The sequence below is a fragment of the Perna viridis genome, chromosome 3, assembly GCF_037379345.1.
Source record: "Perna viridis isolate PV_CMFRI_1.1 ecotype Kerala chromosome 3, ASM3737934v1, whole genome shotgun sequence".
NCBI classification, from domain to species: Eukaryota; Metazoa; Mollusca; class Bivalvia; order Mytilida; family Mytilidae; genus Perna; species Perna viridis.
Genome location: NC_142447.1, coordinates 30380999 through 30399160, shown reverse-complemented (window position 1 = coordinate 30399160; position 18162 = coordinate 30380999). Strand labels below are relative to the sequence as shown.

The 18162-nt window shown below is 32.6% G+C and overlaps 1 protein-coding gene across 7 annotated transcripts in view; it reads right to left on the bottom strand.

Annotated features, from left to right (window-relative positions):
- LOC148621819 (sodium/calcium exchanger 3-like) overlaps positions 1 to 18162 on the bottom strand; it is an 88949-nt gene that overhangs the window by 67611 nt on the left and 3176 nt on the right. For 4 of the 7 annotated variants that reach the window (XM_088576572.1, XM_088576585.1, XM_088576577.1 and 1 more), the window contains one exon: positions 8061 to 8167. The gene's annotated coding sequence lies outside the window, so the exon portion shown is untranslated. Of the gene's footprint in view, positions 1 to 1585; positions 1870 to 8060; positions 8168 to 14098; positions 14132 to 18162 lie in introns of those variants that run through there. The other 3 variants (XM_088576573.1, XM_088576574.1, XM_088576578.1) reach the window with 2 other exon arrangements.

Genomic DNA, 18162 nt, shown 5'->3' with positions numbered 1-18162 from the left:
GGAACAAACTGGGACAAATACTTAAAAAGTGTTTGAGGCCCTTTAAACAGGTTATTTGGGTAACAAAAATGAACTTAAAAAATTAACCAAGAACAGATCAGTAAACAGCAGTAAATGAAGCATTTAAAAAAAGTCAACAAAAATATTAGTTCTAAAAATGTTAAAATGAACAATACCTTTTGATACATAGTTTCTCCTTTTTAATGGTGGTAAGAAAACATACTAGTAACTGAGATACTACTAATTGACCAGGCTGGATTATACAAGGTGCTATTAAGTCACAATAGATTAATATTGTCAATAGGACTAAGATTGGTAAAACTTATGTCCATTTAAATGGCAAAATTCAAGTCAAAGTAATTTGCATTGTAATACAGGGTCTTATTAGTGGACAACATAAAAAATATTTGGAACTCAAATAACACAAAAAGTTAAAAAAAAACCTTTAAAAGGAATAAAAAAAGGCATTTGGATAACCTGCTTTTTGTATAACAATCCTATGACATTTTCATGTGCTTTGTCTACAGAACTGAAGTATATTCCTTTAGAAAATATTGAAATGAATGCTAAAAAACTTACCTAGCAAGAAAACAAGAAAGGTGAACGTAAAAGGCATTAACAAAAAGTTACATTAACACAACAGCTTGTGTGTTGCTGCTGCTTTCATAATTCCTACTTAGATCTAAAGTAGAGGGCACCAGATGCTGTTGGGCATTGATTTCACTTCGTTTATCATCATAGAAGCAGTTTCTATGTGATTATAACAAAATATTTCAGCATAATCAATTCTAACACCCTTTTTGCATAATCCCAAACATTAAACACTTCCTCTGGAGCAAAATCATCAATAACATCAATAAATTTAACAATTAAACAGTTTTATACTCCCATGGAGTTAGTAGGGCTACAGTTTTATAACTAGTTTTAATCTTTTTTTATAATAAAAAACCTAATTGCTACAAACTGAAGAATGAAAGAGTGCTTTACTAATGGATAAAATCAATGTGTTAGTTACATTTAAGTCTTCAACAGTTCAGTTACAGAAAACTCAAAGTTTTAAACTTGAGCAGTAGAGGACCTGAATCACTCACCTGGAAACAACAGAAAAATATAATATACTCATAATTTAAAGGTAATAACTTTTTACTTGAAAAAAATAATCACATAAAGATTTTTGGCAGCTCTAAAGAGCCTGATCTTGTTAAAAAGTCTGTAGATGATAACTCAAACTAGAAATCATTGAGATAGAATCCATCTCCGTGGGCCCCGCTGTGGTAATTAAACAATAGATATGAAATGGATTTAGGTGATCTACCCACATGCCAAATATCAAAAGCCTACATCAATAAACAAAAGAGCTACAACCTGGAAAAAAAGTTTGCCACAAAAAAAAGCAGGTATTTGACCTTGAGGTTCAAAGTCATAGGCCATCATACACGGTACGCTACACATCTTTGTGTGATTTACTTACATGACAAATATCAAAAGGCCATATTTTTCATACGATATATTGACCCCAGGGTCAACTTTAAGCTGGGGTCAAAATGACACCGGACATGAGTTTGTAACAGATGGACGGACATACCTGGAGATCTGTTGTATTCTGGTTCATAAACTCTTGTAGATGCTTGTTTGATATTTTTATTGGCCACCAAATTTTACATACATGTACATGTGTCTAAGGCATTTGTTGGTAAAAACCTGGATTTTTTGTTTTTGTAGTCCTGCTGTAAGTCTCAAGGTTTCACATCTACAGAAGAGAACTTATTATTCTGATCTAGGTGATTGGATCTCCTAACTGGCCTAAGCATTGCTACCCTATATACTGTCCACCTTTATGTCAAGATCTATCACTGGTTGGAAGGATAATTTTTTTATAATAAATCCAGAGTTGATATCTGCTCCTCTCATAACTCCTGACTTCCTACAATGTATAAAATGTTCTTCTCCATCTTTGATTTATCATGATGAGGTCAATTTAACTTTTTGTTTCGACATTTGTGTATGTTTTTATTGGGGAAAATACTTCTTCCTATCACCATTTTGTTTGTTTCACAAAACTCAACTACCTTTCCTTTATTTCCCCAATACTATGCTTTTCTATTATTCTTATTCTGGTTTTGTTACAGTACTCTGAAACAATGGCATTTAGCTTTTAGTTACATCCACATTATTCTTTCACTGTTCCTATTCAGTGAGACTGCTTTTCTTTGATAGCCACTCCCATGATGATCATTTCCATTCTCATGACGAGAATAAGGAACTTCTCCATTGGTACTTAGTATTATCAGTCCATTTTTGTTCTTCAAGTGCTTCCCTAATGTGTACCTCGTCAATTTTATAATTTCTCATTTCCTTTGCTATTTGCTATTTGTGTGCATTTTCCTGTTTGGTATATGGTACTGACATTCCACTTGGCAACTCTCATGACAGAATTGGGGGGGGGGGGGAGGGAGGAAACAGTGGCTTAACTTTGTTCAACACCTTTTCCTGTTTTGCATGGGGGTCTTCAGTTTGGATTTGAATAATATCAGTAACAACACTTGAAATGCAAGCTTGAAGTAGTAGTGTATCTATAATTACAGGTTATTACAAGACAAGGATAATTAATACAATGCCTAACCCTCTGCCCTGAACCCTATCATCCTCGTTTCAATGAATATAATTTCTATCTATTATAGTTTTAAGCAATAAAACTTAAAACTTACGAATTTGTCATTTTTGGTAATGTTTAAGCCATTCCTTCATGGGATTTGGCTGATGTGTTATTTTCGATTTTTTCAAATTTAGTCAAATAAAGTACTAAATGGTAACTTCAGAAAAAAGGTTGTAGACACTGGATTATGGTAATAATGGAGACAGCAGGGGCCTCAAAGGGACAGAAAATGCATTTTTTTGACAATTTTTCATTGAAAAGTTGCTTTAATTTTTTTTTTTATAAAATCAGTACTAAATGGTAGGATCAGAAACATGCTAAATCCATAAAATATAGATACTGAAGTAGTTTTAAACTATTTGGCATAGCTGTAAGGCCTCTAAATTTTTCTTTCAGTAAATATGAATGCAAATATGTCCTAAAATTTTCAGCAGTCATGGCAATACTGTAAAGTCATTAAAATGAAAGCCACAAAACATTTATTTTCCTAATATTTATTCATTTTATTATGTTTTGTTATTACATCAAAGTTGATATTTTTGGGCTATATTCATAACCTAATGCCCTTACACCTATCATTGAAAAAAATGAGTCTATAAGCAGGAAAAGATTAAAACCAGTCTTAACAAAGTCTGAAGTCTTTATGTTATTATGTCAAAGTTCATATCACAGGATAATACCCTTATACTTAATTTCAACTGACGAAAACCTTCTTAAAAATTTTTGCCATTTATGAACTCCTTTTGTAAATGGTGAAAGTGATGAGCATGCTTACAAATTTGATTCTATAAACAGGAAAAGGTTAAAACTACTGTAGTCATAACCAAGTCTGAAGTCTCTATATTACATTTTGTATTACATCAAAGTTGATATTTTTTTATATTTTTGGTCATACATGTATTTTACAGCACACCTTTCACTGAAAAGTTTGGCTCTATTTCCATAGGAAAATGTTGAATTTAAACTAATTTATTGCAAAGTTCCCAGGAATGACACATAAAAAATGAAAAACAAATCATATCTCTCAGGTTACTTCATCACTTGGCAAAACTGATGATCAAATGGAGAACAAAGAGAAATGACTGGTTAGTAAATGATTCAGACCATCCACCACTAAAAATGAAATAAACAGCTGGGCCATGTGCACATGATATGTGGCATTAAGCCTGTCCATACTTAGAAGCAAACTTGACAACTGCCAAACATGAAACTCATAAACACAAAAAAATACTTTCATTAAGGAAGTACAATACCTTGAGACCATCAAAACTAAATAATACTCTAAAATTTTAAGCGATTTACAATGTGCTGTGACAAATGTTACCTACCACTTTTATGACAATAAATAACAACCGAATAAAATCTAAATTTCACCAGAAAGTATGCAGACATTCAGACAATTACACGAACCAACAAAAAACTTGACCCTCCCCCTTTTTTATATCTAATAAATTAAACTTTCTCAACAAAAACTCTACAGAACATTACAACAAACGTGTAAAATTTGTAGTATAAATGCAGATAAGATATTCTCATGAGACAATATGACATGTTTACCAAGAGGGACAGAGATTTGTATGTCATTGATTGGAATACAGTATAACATTAACAACAACACACTCCCAGGAGCCTGAATCACTCACCTGGTAAAATTTTACCTTTCAAGGGCAATAAATTTAACAAGGATTTGTCCAAAAATTTTGACTAAAGGCAATTTTGTCATTAGGATCATTTCAGCAACAGAAAGTTTCTTTCTATCTATCTCTCATATTTTTTAAGATATTGGCTGAAAACATCTTTTTTCACCTTTCAAAAAATAACTCTTACAAGGAGTTTTCTGAAAACTTTTATTCCTGTAGACTCTTCTAGGCCTTGTAATGAGGATCATTTCAGCAACTGAAAGAATTTGTCTAAACCTAACAGTTTTGGAGATACATGCGAAAAACTACTGTCTGACCCCTATGTTCTATTTTCAGAAAAGGCGGCCATGTTTTTTGACAGATCAAAAATCTATGCAAGATACTCCTAGGAACATTCATACCAAGTTTGCTTCAAGTTGGTCAAGTAGTGTCAGAGGAGAAGATTTCTGAAAGAAATAACATTAAAAATAGCCAAAAATATCAAAGAAGGTTAACAACTGCAATTTGGCTTATCAGATTAACACCAAATTTGACCACAGATAGATCTCATCATGCTGAACATTTTAACCCTGTCAGTATTTGGCTAAAACTAAAGGTATTGGAGATAAATGCAAAAAACTACTGTTTGACCCCTATGTCCTATTTTTAGTAACAACAGGCATGTTTTTTAACGAATCAAAAATCCCCATATCAGTTCTATGCAGGATACCAAGTTCGGTTCCAGTTGGTCAAGTGGTGTCAGAGGAGAAGAGTTTTGAAAGATTGCTAACGACGACTGGCAACGACTGACGAGGACGACAATGGACCCCAAGTGATGTCATTAGCTCACATGGCCTTTGGCTAATAAAAAGAAGGCTTCCATCCATAAAGCTGAACAATTATTTTGGAAATTAATCAGAGTAATCAAGAGAACCAAGATTCTAGCGGAAATCAAAAGAATGTAATTCAGGGACAAAGACCAGACTTGGAAAACAGACAAAAAGTTGCTCATAAAAAGTCAAGTCCTGGGTAGACAAAAGAAGAAAGGAAAACTATAACACTTTGAACCAATCAGTTTTCACAGTGCAGATGGATACACCGTAACGATCCATGAACTCATGACGACGACGATAAAACTTCTGTAGTGATGACTTCAATCTTGTACCAATATAACCCTGTTCCAGAAGCCTAATTGTAAGGAGTCTAGCGAGATACAAAAAGTCTGTGTAGTTACAGCAAACTCTTGCATAATGTATGAGTTGTGGTATGAAAACTTCATACACAGTACTGAAGAGATGTTGCCACAGATGAAAGGAAAGTTGACAATATGGAAAGAAATGTCATTGCATTTGTTAAATAGTTTGGTCAATAGTGTTCCTTTACCACTGCTCTCTTAGTATTGGTCAGATATGAGGCAGACTTCACAGTGTCTGTAGTATCCTTTATCTTAAGTTCTTTGGGGTAGATGCGATGTGTCAAATCCTCGAAACTAGGGTTGTTTAACGATAATATGTCATCTATATAGCAGAAACTGAGATTAAAGGTTCTAGCTAAATATTGTTCTTTCTTTCAGATCAGATCAGCTATAAAGTCAGCCTCATAAAAGTGAAGGAATACATCAGCAAGTAGAGGAGCACAATTTGTTTTCATTGGAATGCCTACTGTTTATTGAAAATGCATCCACCACACTGGACAAATACATGTAAGTTATCGATAAAAAATTCCAGCATTTTGAAGAGCATCTACTTCGGTATATTAGGAAGATGATATGGAATTATTTTTTACAAAGTATGAGGAATCAATACATAAAAGTGTAGTTTTGTTTTTTAAGTTAGTAAACTATATAACATGTGGACAGAGTGATAGATCGCTTTATTAAACAGTTGTGTAAAATATGATTAAAATTGTCCATTAAATTCTGTCTGTACAGAATCAATAGCTGGACCAATATGGGAATACAGGCCCAATTCGGAGAAACAGGCTCAGTATGGAAAAACAGGCTCAATAGGCAGAATGCTCAATATGGATTAACATGCCTCAAACAAAAAGGCTCAATTTAGATATTCTACTTCCGATGTCAACAAAATAATATAGTAGGTTTTTGTTGTAAGAATTGCAATATATCTATAAATTTTCTGTATGAGATTTTTTCATTTATTAAATAAATTTATAAAATGTCTTCAGACAAGCTGAATAAGGCCTCGGAAAATAAGCTGTATTGGGTTTTGGTGTTGTCTTGGCCCAACACAGCTATCCTTGCCCAATACAACTGTCCTTGGACATAAAACAGGACCAATATGAAAAAGCCCATTCTATAACCTTGGGTATTTAACAGCTAAATTCTAGGTCTTAATGTAATAATTTCTCTTAGGAATTGTCATACAACTTTATTCAAATACAAAAGTCTGAGCAATGCTCACTAACTTGATAACCCCACTCTACCTTTTGATTACATGCACAGTTTGATCTCCATATTGATTTGTATCAAAATAGGAGGGGTACAATAAGAACATTTAATAAAGATTCAGTGAAAATTTCATTCAATTCCATTCAGTAATATAGGAGGAGTAACAGATAAGAGATTGGTCCACCGTGTCTCAATATTCACAAATGACAAAGTCCATGTTTGCTATTTGAAAACACCCAAACTGATTTTGGATCAAAATCTGAAATAGGAGGTGCACAATGGGCTTCATTCACTTCTCTTCAGTGGTGTAGGAGGAGTGATGGATAAGAGATGGGGTCTCTATATAATGGATGGATGGATAGATGGTTGGAAGGAAGGAAGGAAGGACGGACGGACAGACAGACACCCCTATCACTATATACCCCCACTTTGCAATTTGGGACTTAAACAACCTCTTTCAGCTGAAGATCATGAAAATTCTTGTTTATTTTCTGTACCTCTTACAGATTGGAAATGTAAGCTGAAATAGGAAATTCCACCACTATTCAATCATAACATATCAGTACTAATTTAATAAGGAATTATCATACAACAACTTTGGCCAGTAGATACATTTGTTTGTACATGCATGCCTGATCATAGAGATCATTTCACCAATTGAGGGTTTTTTTTTATTCTTTTCAGTTATAATTTACAAGATTATATAAGATAAAGCAAGAAAAAGTTGAAAATTTGGTATTTCAAGGACAAAAAGTTTATGAGGGGTTGGTGTACAACTTGGATCCTTAATTACTCTTGAAGTTCTATTCATAAGAATCATTTCATGAATCAAAAGTATCTTTCTATTAAAAATGGTTTTCAAGATTTAAGCTGAAATCTGAAAAAAAACATCAGTTTTGACATCTCAAGGCCAATATCATCTCAAATAATTAAGGAAGTCATTTACAATTTCAACTCACTAGACTATGAATTGATCTGATCTGCATTTATTGTACTCAAGGCTTGTGCAATGTTTTAATTTTTAAAAAATCAAAATGACAGCTAAAAAACTCATATATGTAATACACTGCCACTACCTATCTCTTGGAATAAAATACCAAGATGCAAATTACAATTTTTGTATAAAGTTTCTTAATTTTTTACAAACTATTTCCACAACTAAGAATCATTTTCCTTCAAACCAGTTTTGTTTTATGTCAAATCATAATTCATCAAGGAATTGCAAATACATCCTTCAAAAATTAAATTAAAAAATAATGTACATATAATGAATGGACAACTTACTATCATCTGTCTGTATGCCAATTACCCTGGGTACTGCCTTAATTAAACATACTTCACCTTGCCTATCACTAAAACAATCTTAATTATTTCTTACTAAAAATCATTGTCTTCTTTCTCCGGAGTCACTCTCTTCCTGGTGATTCATTTATGGATGAAGTGTCCATATCAGTTATTTAATGGAATCCATTTCCTTGGCTGATTCTGAAACACATCATACAACAATCATTTTCATGGAAAGCAGCACAATTAAATCACAGAATTCTACTGAGATCAAACATCAACCCAGTATGACATGTCAGCTAGTCAGAGAGAACTTAACTAGACAGTTATACAACTTACATCAAAACATACAAAGATTCCTTTACAGAATTAAAATAAAAATTCAATATTAAACAATACAAGAGAATTACATCAATAGTTAGTCTGAAATATGTATTTGATGAATGTGACCTATAGACATTATAAGTTCGATCGTAACAGTTTAAGGATAGGTTCTCTTCTCCTTGACATTTCCAAGAAGTATATAATATTCATATAGACCTATTGACGGAGATTTTTTTCAAGAAACTACATCAGATCATATAATCAACTACACTTATCAAAGTTCCTAAATTGTACACATTGATTACATTGGCCAAACAGATAGTTACGTGACTAAACACATATTTAGACCTTTTATTGACCCATCTAAACAATAAATAAAAACCTTTGATTCAAGTGGTAGTTTTCTTAGCTTCTATATTAATTCTTAAGGTCTAAAAGAGATCCTTCAAATCACCTTGAATTGGTTGTTTATTTTGACTCTTCAGTATAAAATTTTGCCACATATCACAAAAATATCAGAAAACATTACCAGAACTTAGAATCAAAATCATAACAATACTATATTCATTTAAATTTTCTTTTTTTTTTGTGCATATATTACTACATGTGCCCTGTATCATGATTAACACACTAAAACCAAAGAGCAATAAATTTTCAAAATTCATTGAAAATTTATTGAATGCTCACAAGGATATACCCATGCATGTTATGAAATTCAATTAAAGTACATGAAGAACACAGAAAAACAGGTGAAATAGGGATTTTGTTTCAGCATACACAGTGCTGAAGCTTTGCATTAGCAATCACAAGGTATCTCCAGATTACTGTATGAGAAGCATGCCAGAAAGTAGGCTTTCATCTTTTTTTGTTATATAATTTAAGGGTTTGCCTAAAAGGGACAGACTCAGCTATTTGTATTCAAAAATGGCTTCGATGATGGTGCTCTGCTATGTTCTTATGGGCAATGTCTTGACCAGAATTCCTAGAACACATAGTACATCAGTCTTCAGTCTTAAACAATCACTTCTGATTTTTAGCCATTAATGTTTCAGACCTCCTACATATATAAAGTCTTAATGACACCATGGACACTGTCCCTATATTTATTTCAATGCTTGCCATTTGCTTAATTCCTCACTAAACCCTGTGTAACATAATAAAATATAAATGATAAAACATGGATAAGCTGAAGTCTCAGTCTTTTTAGATCAATCCCATAGATGTATAACAGTTCAAGCTCCACAGGCACAGCATCTACAAAGAGTTTTTCCTTTTTTAAATTGTTTCACTGTCCTCAATTGGAAGAAGAACATTGACTAAATCTGGAAGCAAAGTATTTACAAAAAGTCATTTACCCATTAGAACAATATATGGGTTAAAAAAAGTTCACTACCACCAAGGTAGCACACTTTTAGGTATTTTACACTCTTAAGATTTGATTCTCAAAATCTATGCTTATCAACAATAAATTCTTATTTTAAAAAAAAATCCATGATTTTGTTCATACAGTAACCCTTTCATTGTATAGCATAATATAATTTGGTCTTGTTTAAAATGAACTTTTGTCACAGACAACATCACAAATTTCAACTATATTTGCACTAGTGCAATATGGAAATTAATTGCACACGGACACTGCATTGCTTTTTGAGGGAAAACTATGTTTCTCTACTGAATAAACTTATTTTTTTCATATTCAATAATAACTTGAAAAAGATTTACATACTAAGTACGGTAAAGACAAAAAAGTCCTAAAATTTTGCAGAAATCTTCATATGGACATATAGTAATAAGAAATACTGTGAGCAAGCTCAAAAATAAACAAAATGTAATACTTCCTGCTAAAAATTTACTTCAACGTTATAATTTATTTATCTCTTTTTGAAGTCTTCATACAATACTCATCACATTATGTACATCTTTGATGCACATAATTACTTTAAAATCTTAATTAATCAAAATCCCTCGAGTGACTTTGGAGGACTTGTGCTGCAAGGTTTTAACATGTAAAACTCTTAAGTTCGATTAACCTCCTTTTGGTGTCCTTTGATAATAATTATATTATTTTATGCAGGTCTACACATGAGAGCTAAAATTCATATAAAATTTCATCAAAATCCCTTGAGGAGTTCAGGGAATTGGCTTATGAGGTATAAATATGTAAAACTTTCAAGTTAAATTATCTCCCTTTACAATAATTATATTCCTTCATGCACATCTATGTATGATCCCCAACCTTCCATAAGTTATATTAAAACCCCTCCAGCAGTTTCGGAGGAGTTGCCCTCTCAAAAATGTGGACAGATGGACAGACTGGGTGTTTCCTATATACCCCAAACTTTGTTTGCAGGGGGTATAATAAAACGTATGAAATTTAAGTCTGTGACTTAGTATTGCTTTTCATGATTGTCTATGCACTCATAAAAATGTTTACAGATGTACAGACTAAGTTCAAACTAAAGCCATCCATATCAATGATGGATGGACCTAATAATGAAGTTAACTGAAGTATAATCAAAAACACCAATGATTGAATTTGTTTTTCTTCATGTTTTGTAAAAGAATATGTTGTAAAGTTCAGGTATAAGGTTTCCTAAAAAAAAAAAAACATGACAGACAAAAATACATAACAATACTGATTTGTCATAACAAACAAAAAAATACAAGTCAAGGGAAGGTTAATTCATTTTTTACCTTACTGTAATACAGTAAAGGGAGATTGTTTAGGCCTTAAAAAAACTACTCTAACCCCACTGCACATTTCATGTGTCTGTCTATAGTAATGTTGGTCATTAATATGTATCTGTGTCTTTATATTACTTTTTAAATTGATTTTGAAAAATTGTCATTGTTCTATTACCTTAACTTGTATTACTTTTGTTGTTGGAGCCTTTCAGAATTTACTTAATAAAGGTGTGTTTACAATTGATCTTTTTTGGGGGTAATGTTAAATAAATGTGATGAATTTATTTGACAAAAATCCAAGACGGGAAAGGAGTCATGGCCATCGCCACTATAAGTCACCTACGTTAAATGATGTCTCCATAGATGGTCTCCTTCCTTTCATACAAAAACCTCTTGGACTTCATCACATTAGAACCAAACTTTATTCTATACCTCTCACTCTACAATCCCTTTACAAAACAAGTCTTGACACTCCTGTTTCTGACCCCACATCATCATTATACAGGCTTGTTGCCATCATTTTAGATATTGTTTCCACAGACTCTTTAAACCAGTTTATGTGAAAAGTCAAGATGAAGAAAAACAATCATTTCTTCCACTACTGTTTGTCAACAAAGGTATAGATGCAATTAATTTGGCTAACATCCTCCATCACAAAAACGTTACCAACAAAATTCCTCCATATTTCAAAGATAAATTCATACCAATTATTTCATATTCCTATACTTCACCCATGGCATCCAAAATTTATAAAAGGCTATTGCAGAACCTCGAGATTGAGGACTTCAAGGCTAAACCACCTGACTGTTCTTGCAAAACCTCTCCATTCAAATATGGTCCTTCTGGTCATGTCGTTAAGGGAGATTTAACCATTATCGAAAAAGAAACTCTGCGTAATATCCTTTCTAAAGGTCCCAAGTACCGTGAACCATGCTCCATAAATTGGAATTATAACTTTAAAGTTCTTATGGATGCCGTCGAGGACTATGCAAGAAAATGGATCAAACGAGAACAAGAAGACATTGATTCTCTGTCAGAGTAGTTAAAGGCTGTGAGGTCTTTAATTTTGAAACGAATGAAAGTTTTAAGTAGGTCAATAAGTGCCAAGGCTACATCAGTTTTCAAAGACCCCGATGTAGCAAAAACATTGTCTACTATGCATGAAAATATGTTGTCGTATCAGCAAAGCCCAAAACAACATTGTTTTGTCTGCAAAACGTTTTAAATCCAATGTTTATTATCAGAGGTAGACTTAGAAAATAATAGCAGTGATAAGACCTACACTGCTACCACTCTCTCCAAAGAAGAGATTGTGGAAAACCATAAATCTGTGCTATCCTCTTTTAGTCTCTACCAAGGACGATGATTGTGATTTACCATCTATGTACTGGATTCCTAAACTTCACAAGAATCCATACGAACGTTTCATATCTGGATCTGCAAAATGTACCACCAAACCTCTTTCAAAACTTTTAACTTCTATACTCACAACTGTCAAAGAGGGTCTGCAGTCCTACCACAACACTTGTTACTCCCGCAGTGGTATTAATTCAATGTGGATCCTGAAAAATTCGAAAGATCTTTTGGAGACAATCAGTTCAAGACTATTGTCTGAATATAATAGCATTAAAACCTGTGATTTTTCAACACTGTATAATTCTATTCCCCATACTCAGTTAAAATCCTGACTTAAAAACATTATACATCGTTGTTTTTCCAAAAAAGATGGTACACCGAGATACAAATTTATAGTACTTGGTAGAGATTCCTCATACTTTGTAAGAAATAATTCCAAATCATCTTCCAAATATACAGAGGAAGATGTTTACAAAATGCTGGAATTTTTAATCGACAACATATTTGTCCAGTGTGGTGGACGTGTTTTTCAACAAACGGTTGGCATTCCAATGGGAACAAATTGTGCTCCTTTACTTGCTGACCTATACCTTCACTCTTATGAGGCTGACTTTATAGCTGATCTGATCAGAAAGAAAGAATATCGTTTGGCTAGATCCTTCAATCTCAGTTTCCGCTATATAGATGACGTATTATCTTTAAACAATCCTAATTTCGGGGATTTGATACATCGCATCTACCAAAAAGAACTTGAGATAAAGGATACTACAGACACTGTGAAGTCAGCCTCATATCTTGACCTACACTTAGAAATCAATGGTAAAGGAAAACTATTGACAAAACTTTACGACAAACATGATGACTTTTCATTCAGAATTGTCAACTTTCCTTTCATCTGTGGCAACATCCCTTCGGCTCCTGCATATGGAGTGTTCATATCACAACTCAAATGTTATGCCAGAGCTTGCCGAAACTACGCAGACTTTTTGTATCGCGCTAGAACTCTCACAAATAGGCTTCTGGAACAGGGTTATGTTGCTACAAGATTGAAGTCATCACTACAGAAGTTTTATGGTTGTCATTATGAACTCGTGGATCGTTATGGTGTATCCATCAGCACCATGAAAACTGATTTATTGAACGGGTCAAAGTTTTCCTTTCCTCATTTGTCTACCCCGAACTTGACTTTTTATTAGCAGCTCGGCAAGTGTTTCTAGAAAAGCAGAGGACGCTTACCCTACCGGTGCACCTGGTCCATGCTCTCAGTTTTTGTTGGAGTTAGAGTTGCTCATTTACTTTTGTTACTTTGTATGTATGATTTTAGTTACTTTATGTTCTTTGTTGTGTATGTCTGTTTTCCATGTCTCGTCTTTGTCCCTGGATTACATTATTTTGATTACCGCTATAACCTTAGTTCCCTTGATTACTCTGCTGCATTTTCACCATATGTTTTTTTTTTTCAAGCTAAGGGAAGATTCGATGAAAACGAGTTTTAATATCCAACTTTAACTAATACCTGAAGCTGTTAAAGAGCCTCTCTGCTGAATAATTAGTTTTTATTCATATTCATCTGATTCAATATCAAAGAAAAAGTTCTAAGATTTAAAATAAGTTAGTATGTAATAAATTAGATTGAGATTAATATGAAAATAGATTTATATTCAAATTTCTTCAGTACAATCAAAAATAATATTAAATCCTTTTTAAAAAAAAAACATTCACAAAAAGGTATAACATGGAGACAACTTATTTGCAATATCAACTTACATGGTATGAACTGTCAAAATTTCCATTTATAACCTGAAAGAACACACAAAATACCACCAAATATTCACTATTGGAAAACACTTTATTGATTAAAGAAGACTAACTAATTAAATAGATCACCCATAGGTAACAATACATTGATTGTTATCCATCACCTGTTATAAGTGTAACAAACAATTATCATACTACTTGATTCACAAAGTTCACCCCTGAGCACTAAAGGTCACACGTATCCTTCTCAGCACTGCTCTTTTTAACTGCAATTAGCAACATATTTTTTTAATACTTCTGTAAAAAAGTATCAAAACCACATAAAACTTCACAATCTCAGCAGTCAGTTTTGTGAACATTTTTGTGTTAAAAATGATTATTTTTTTTACATATATGTATCTATATGGTCTTAACATTAAGAGAAACTTTTTTTTTCTAATTTTGTTGAATTTATCAAATCAAATGAATATTATGGTTTTTAAATACTGCTTGCAACTCTGAGTAAACATTAATCATGTATGTCAAAGTACCAAGAATTAGACAAAATGCAAGATATTTTGAGGTGAGATATAAATATATGGTCAGACATTTACCTGTAATGTTATTTGAATTCAGTAAATAACAGTTTTTCTATTGAAGAGAGACAATGAAGACCTGGTTATGTACAATTGCAACAAAAGCAACAACCCACAAATAGACATATTACCCAACTCAAGACACATTTTCTGAACAGAAACCAACTGTCACTCTATCTCCAATAGGCTCCATGCTTGGCACATTTCTTTTTCTATCACACATGGACAATTTAAAGTTATCATCGAATTGATCAGAATATTGATAGTAAAAGTGTAGAACTTTGATTAAATTTCAGCAGGCAAATCTATGTAAGTACCTAACATGATTTGTGACCTGTTATATATGTTGAAAACAAAATCACTTTCTGGTTAATACATACCATGTACAAAAGGCTACCAGGTCATTCAATTCTTACATAATTTATCAAACTATAAACAAAGGAACCAAGGAAGTAGAACACAAATGGATCTTCATTAGAGCTCAATTACTAAACTCAATTTCCTGTTCCATAGACTTTTGTAGAAGGTGTCATTGATAAAAGATGATAAAGCAATTTTATTGTCTGCTTTCCTAATCAAACTTATATGTTGTGAACCATGTTAGAATATGAATCTGTTTCTGTCCTTCACATGTGAAGTGTAAAGTTAAAAGTAAAACATTCAAATTCATTTCATCATTTAAATCATGTAAATATAACCCTATACAACCTATACATGTATGTACCAATTCATCTTAAATCAGTAACCACAATAATATCCATGTTATATTGAAAAATCAAAAACCAAAAATTACTTGTAACTCAGCACTAATACACTGATTGATTCACTGAAAAGTAAACAGTTAAACTTAAATATGTGCATAACATCATGGAATCTGATGACACGTGCAACCTGCATGACATGTACAGAAGCTCAATCTTTATGACCTAGATGATCTTCATTTATGTATCCCATAAGACATTTTCTTAACTGTTTCAGCAACAGTCATGCCATAAATTGATCGTTTATCCAATATATAAACAAACTACACTCTTGAGAAATCTCCTGTAAATACATGTGACTATTACTGTATGGTATGTATCAGTGTATTGTTTTATATAATGAGGTTCTTACTAGTACATTTGTATTTACTAAAAACATGTAGATGTCAACTTAAAACTTCTGAATACTTTTATTACTTTGATAATAACTAGCAATATTGTCAATAAAATACATGACAAATTTGGTTAAAACCCTTTTGCTATTTTTAGTTTTCAAGTAAAGGAGCTGTAAATAGATTTTTTCGAAATGTTTTTTTTATTCCTGCCACACAGGGGTTTTCTTAATTTTCATCTGTTACACATTTGGAACCAAGGCAAAAATTCATTGAGTTTCAGTTGCACCCTTCAACACTGAATTGTAACCTTGGGTGGGTTTCCATTTTATAAATGGGGCAATCATAGGAGAGTCTCTCAAAGGCAAAAAGATGGCCACATAAGAAAAAAAGGAGAAAATCAAACAATATGAGGCAAACAGAAAAAAATCCCAACCAAGAAGGTTCAGTGAAGAATGGAAAAAAGGCCTATATTGGCTGCAATTTGACAGAAATAAAAATCTGATGACATGCACTAAGAAATGAAAATCTTGCCATTTTTCAATTACTTTCACAGAGATTAAACATGTTCAATTATTAAAATAAAGTTTAACAAAATATTGTTTTTTTTTTGTTTGTCTTGTTTTGGTCCAGTAATATCTGATTTGGTCCAGTAAATCCAGTCATTACTGGACCAGTAATGTCACAAAAACCTTTGGAATGACTGATAGTGGCTTAGATGTGGTTTCAAATAACAGGAATATTGCTTTTATTCTGTCAGTTTTCATGGTAAAACTCAACATTAAAAAATAACAAAAGGCTCTCAACAGCCTGAATCGCTCACCTGGTTTAATAGCTTTAAATACTTGGTGGGTGTTTCTAGAAAAGCAGAGGATGCTTACCCTACCGGTGCACCTGGTCCATGCTCCCAGTTTTTAGTGGAGTCCGAGTCACTCATTTGCTTTTGTTACTTTGTATGCATGATTTTAGTTACTTTCTGTTCTTTGTTGAGTATGTCTGTTTTCCATGTCTGGTCCTTGTCCCTGGATTACATTCTTTTGATTACCACTATCACTTTGGTTCCCTTGATTACTCTTTAAAAAGTTGAATACATGCAAAACCAATTTTGCACAGATAATATTTGTCAGGATACTGAATATTTAAACATTAATCATAATTCTACTTATGTTAACTGAATAACAAGCTAAAAGTGCAAAAAATCATTAAAAAATGCAATCAACAGATTTTTTCTAAATTTGCACCAATCATAAATCTTCACATACTTTTACATATATATTTTTAAAATTTACATTAATTATCAATCTGCAATTGTTTTGTTAACAACAGGCAATGTGAGACTCTCAAAAAAGCCTAAAACACTCATCCGGCAAACCATGCCCCATGAACTAAGTCAGTAAAGGTATCATGCCTTGTTACCATATTTGACAAAAAATATGCTGAAAAAGAGCATCCACTGATGAATGCTGAAAGTTCAACTGAATACCTAAGGCACTATAAAATGTTGGAAATGCCTTCAAAGTGTTTTTAGAACCTCTGGAAAGAAATTGGGGGGGGGCATTAGTCCACTATACATTTGCTAAAAAAGAACATAAAATGAAGTTAAATCACGGCTATACAACATTTTCATCATCACTTCATTACTCAGAAGACCATGTTTACTGTATAAACCAAATATCATTGAAATTAAAGCAAGTGTACAAATTAGTTGGAAAAAGACAGCCATTTTGAAAATAGTAACCAAGAACAAATTTGAGTCATCACCATTCGACTTAGAATAACATGTTCCTCGAAAAACCAAAAATCATTGGAGTCTGGGCAACTTGTGAAAATGGCCACAAATTAGCAGCCATTTTAAAAATGGCAGCCTAAAAAAATTCCAATACTGCCAGTCAACTCAGAATATTACGTTTATCTTATGAGTAGCTTTCATCTTTCATTCTTCTATAGTTGAGGGAAAAAAAGGCAAAAAAAGCATTTTTACCTCTATCTTCTATTTCTAGTAATAAGTCATGTTTTTCAACCTATGAAATATTTTAAACAATCAGTTTGTGAATGACATCCTAAGGAACATGTTGCATGGTTACAGAGAAAACATTTTCAAAGTTGTACATGTGAAAAACAACCAAAAATATACCTCAGGGGCCTTAACTCCTACATCAGGAGACGAATCATTTTGAAAATTTCAGAATAGGTCTATCAAAACTGTGCTAAACACAACTGTTTTTGAGTTATTTATAAAAAAAAATGTATTTTGATTCCTATGTTCTATTTTGACCATGATTTTTAACAATTCAAAGATTTTAAACAATCAATTTGTACAGGATACCCTTAGGAACAGCCATGCCAAGTTTCATTCCAATTGGTCAAGCAGTACAGAGGAGAAGATGTTTGAAAATAGCTGACAA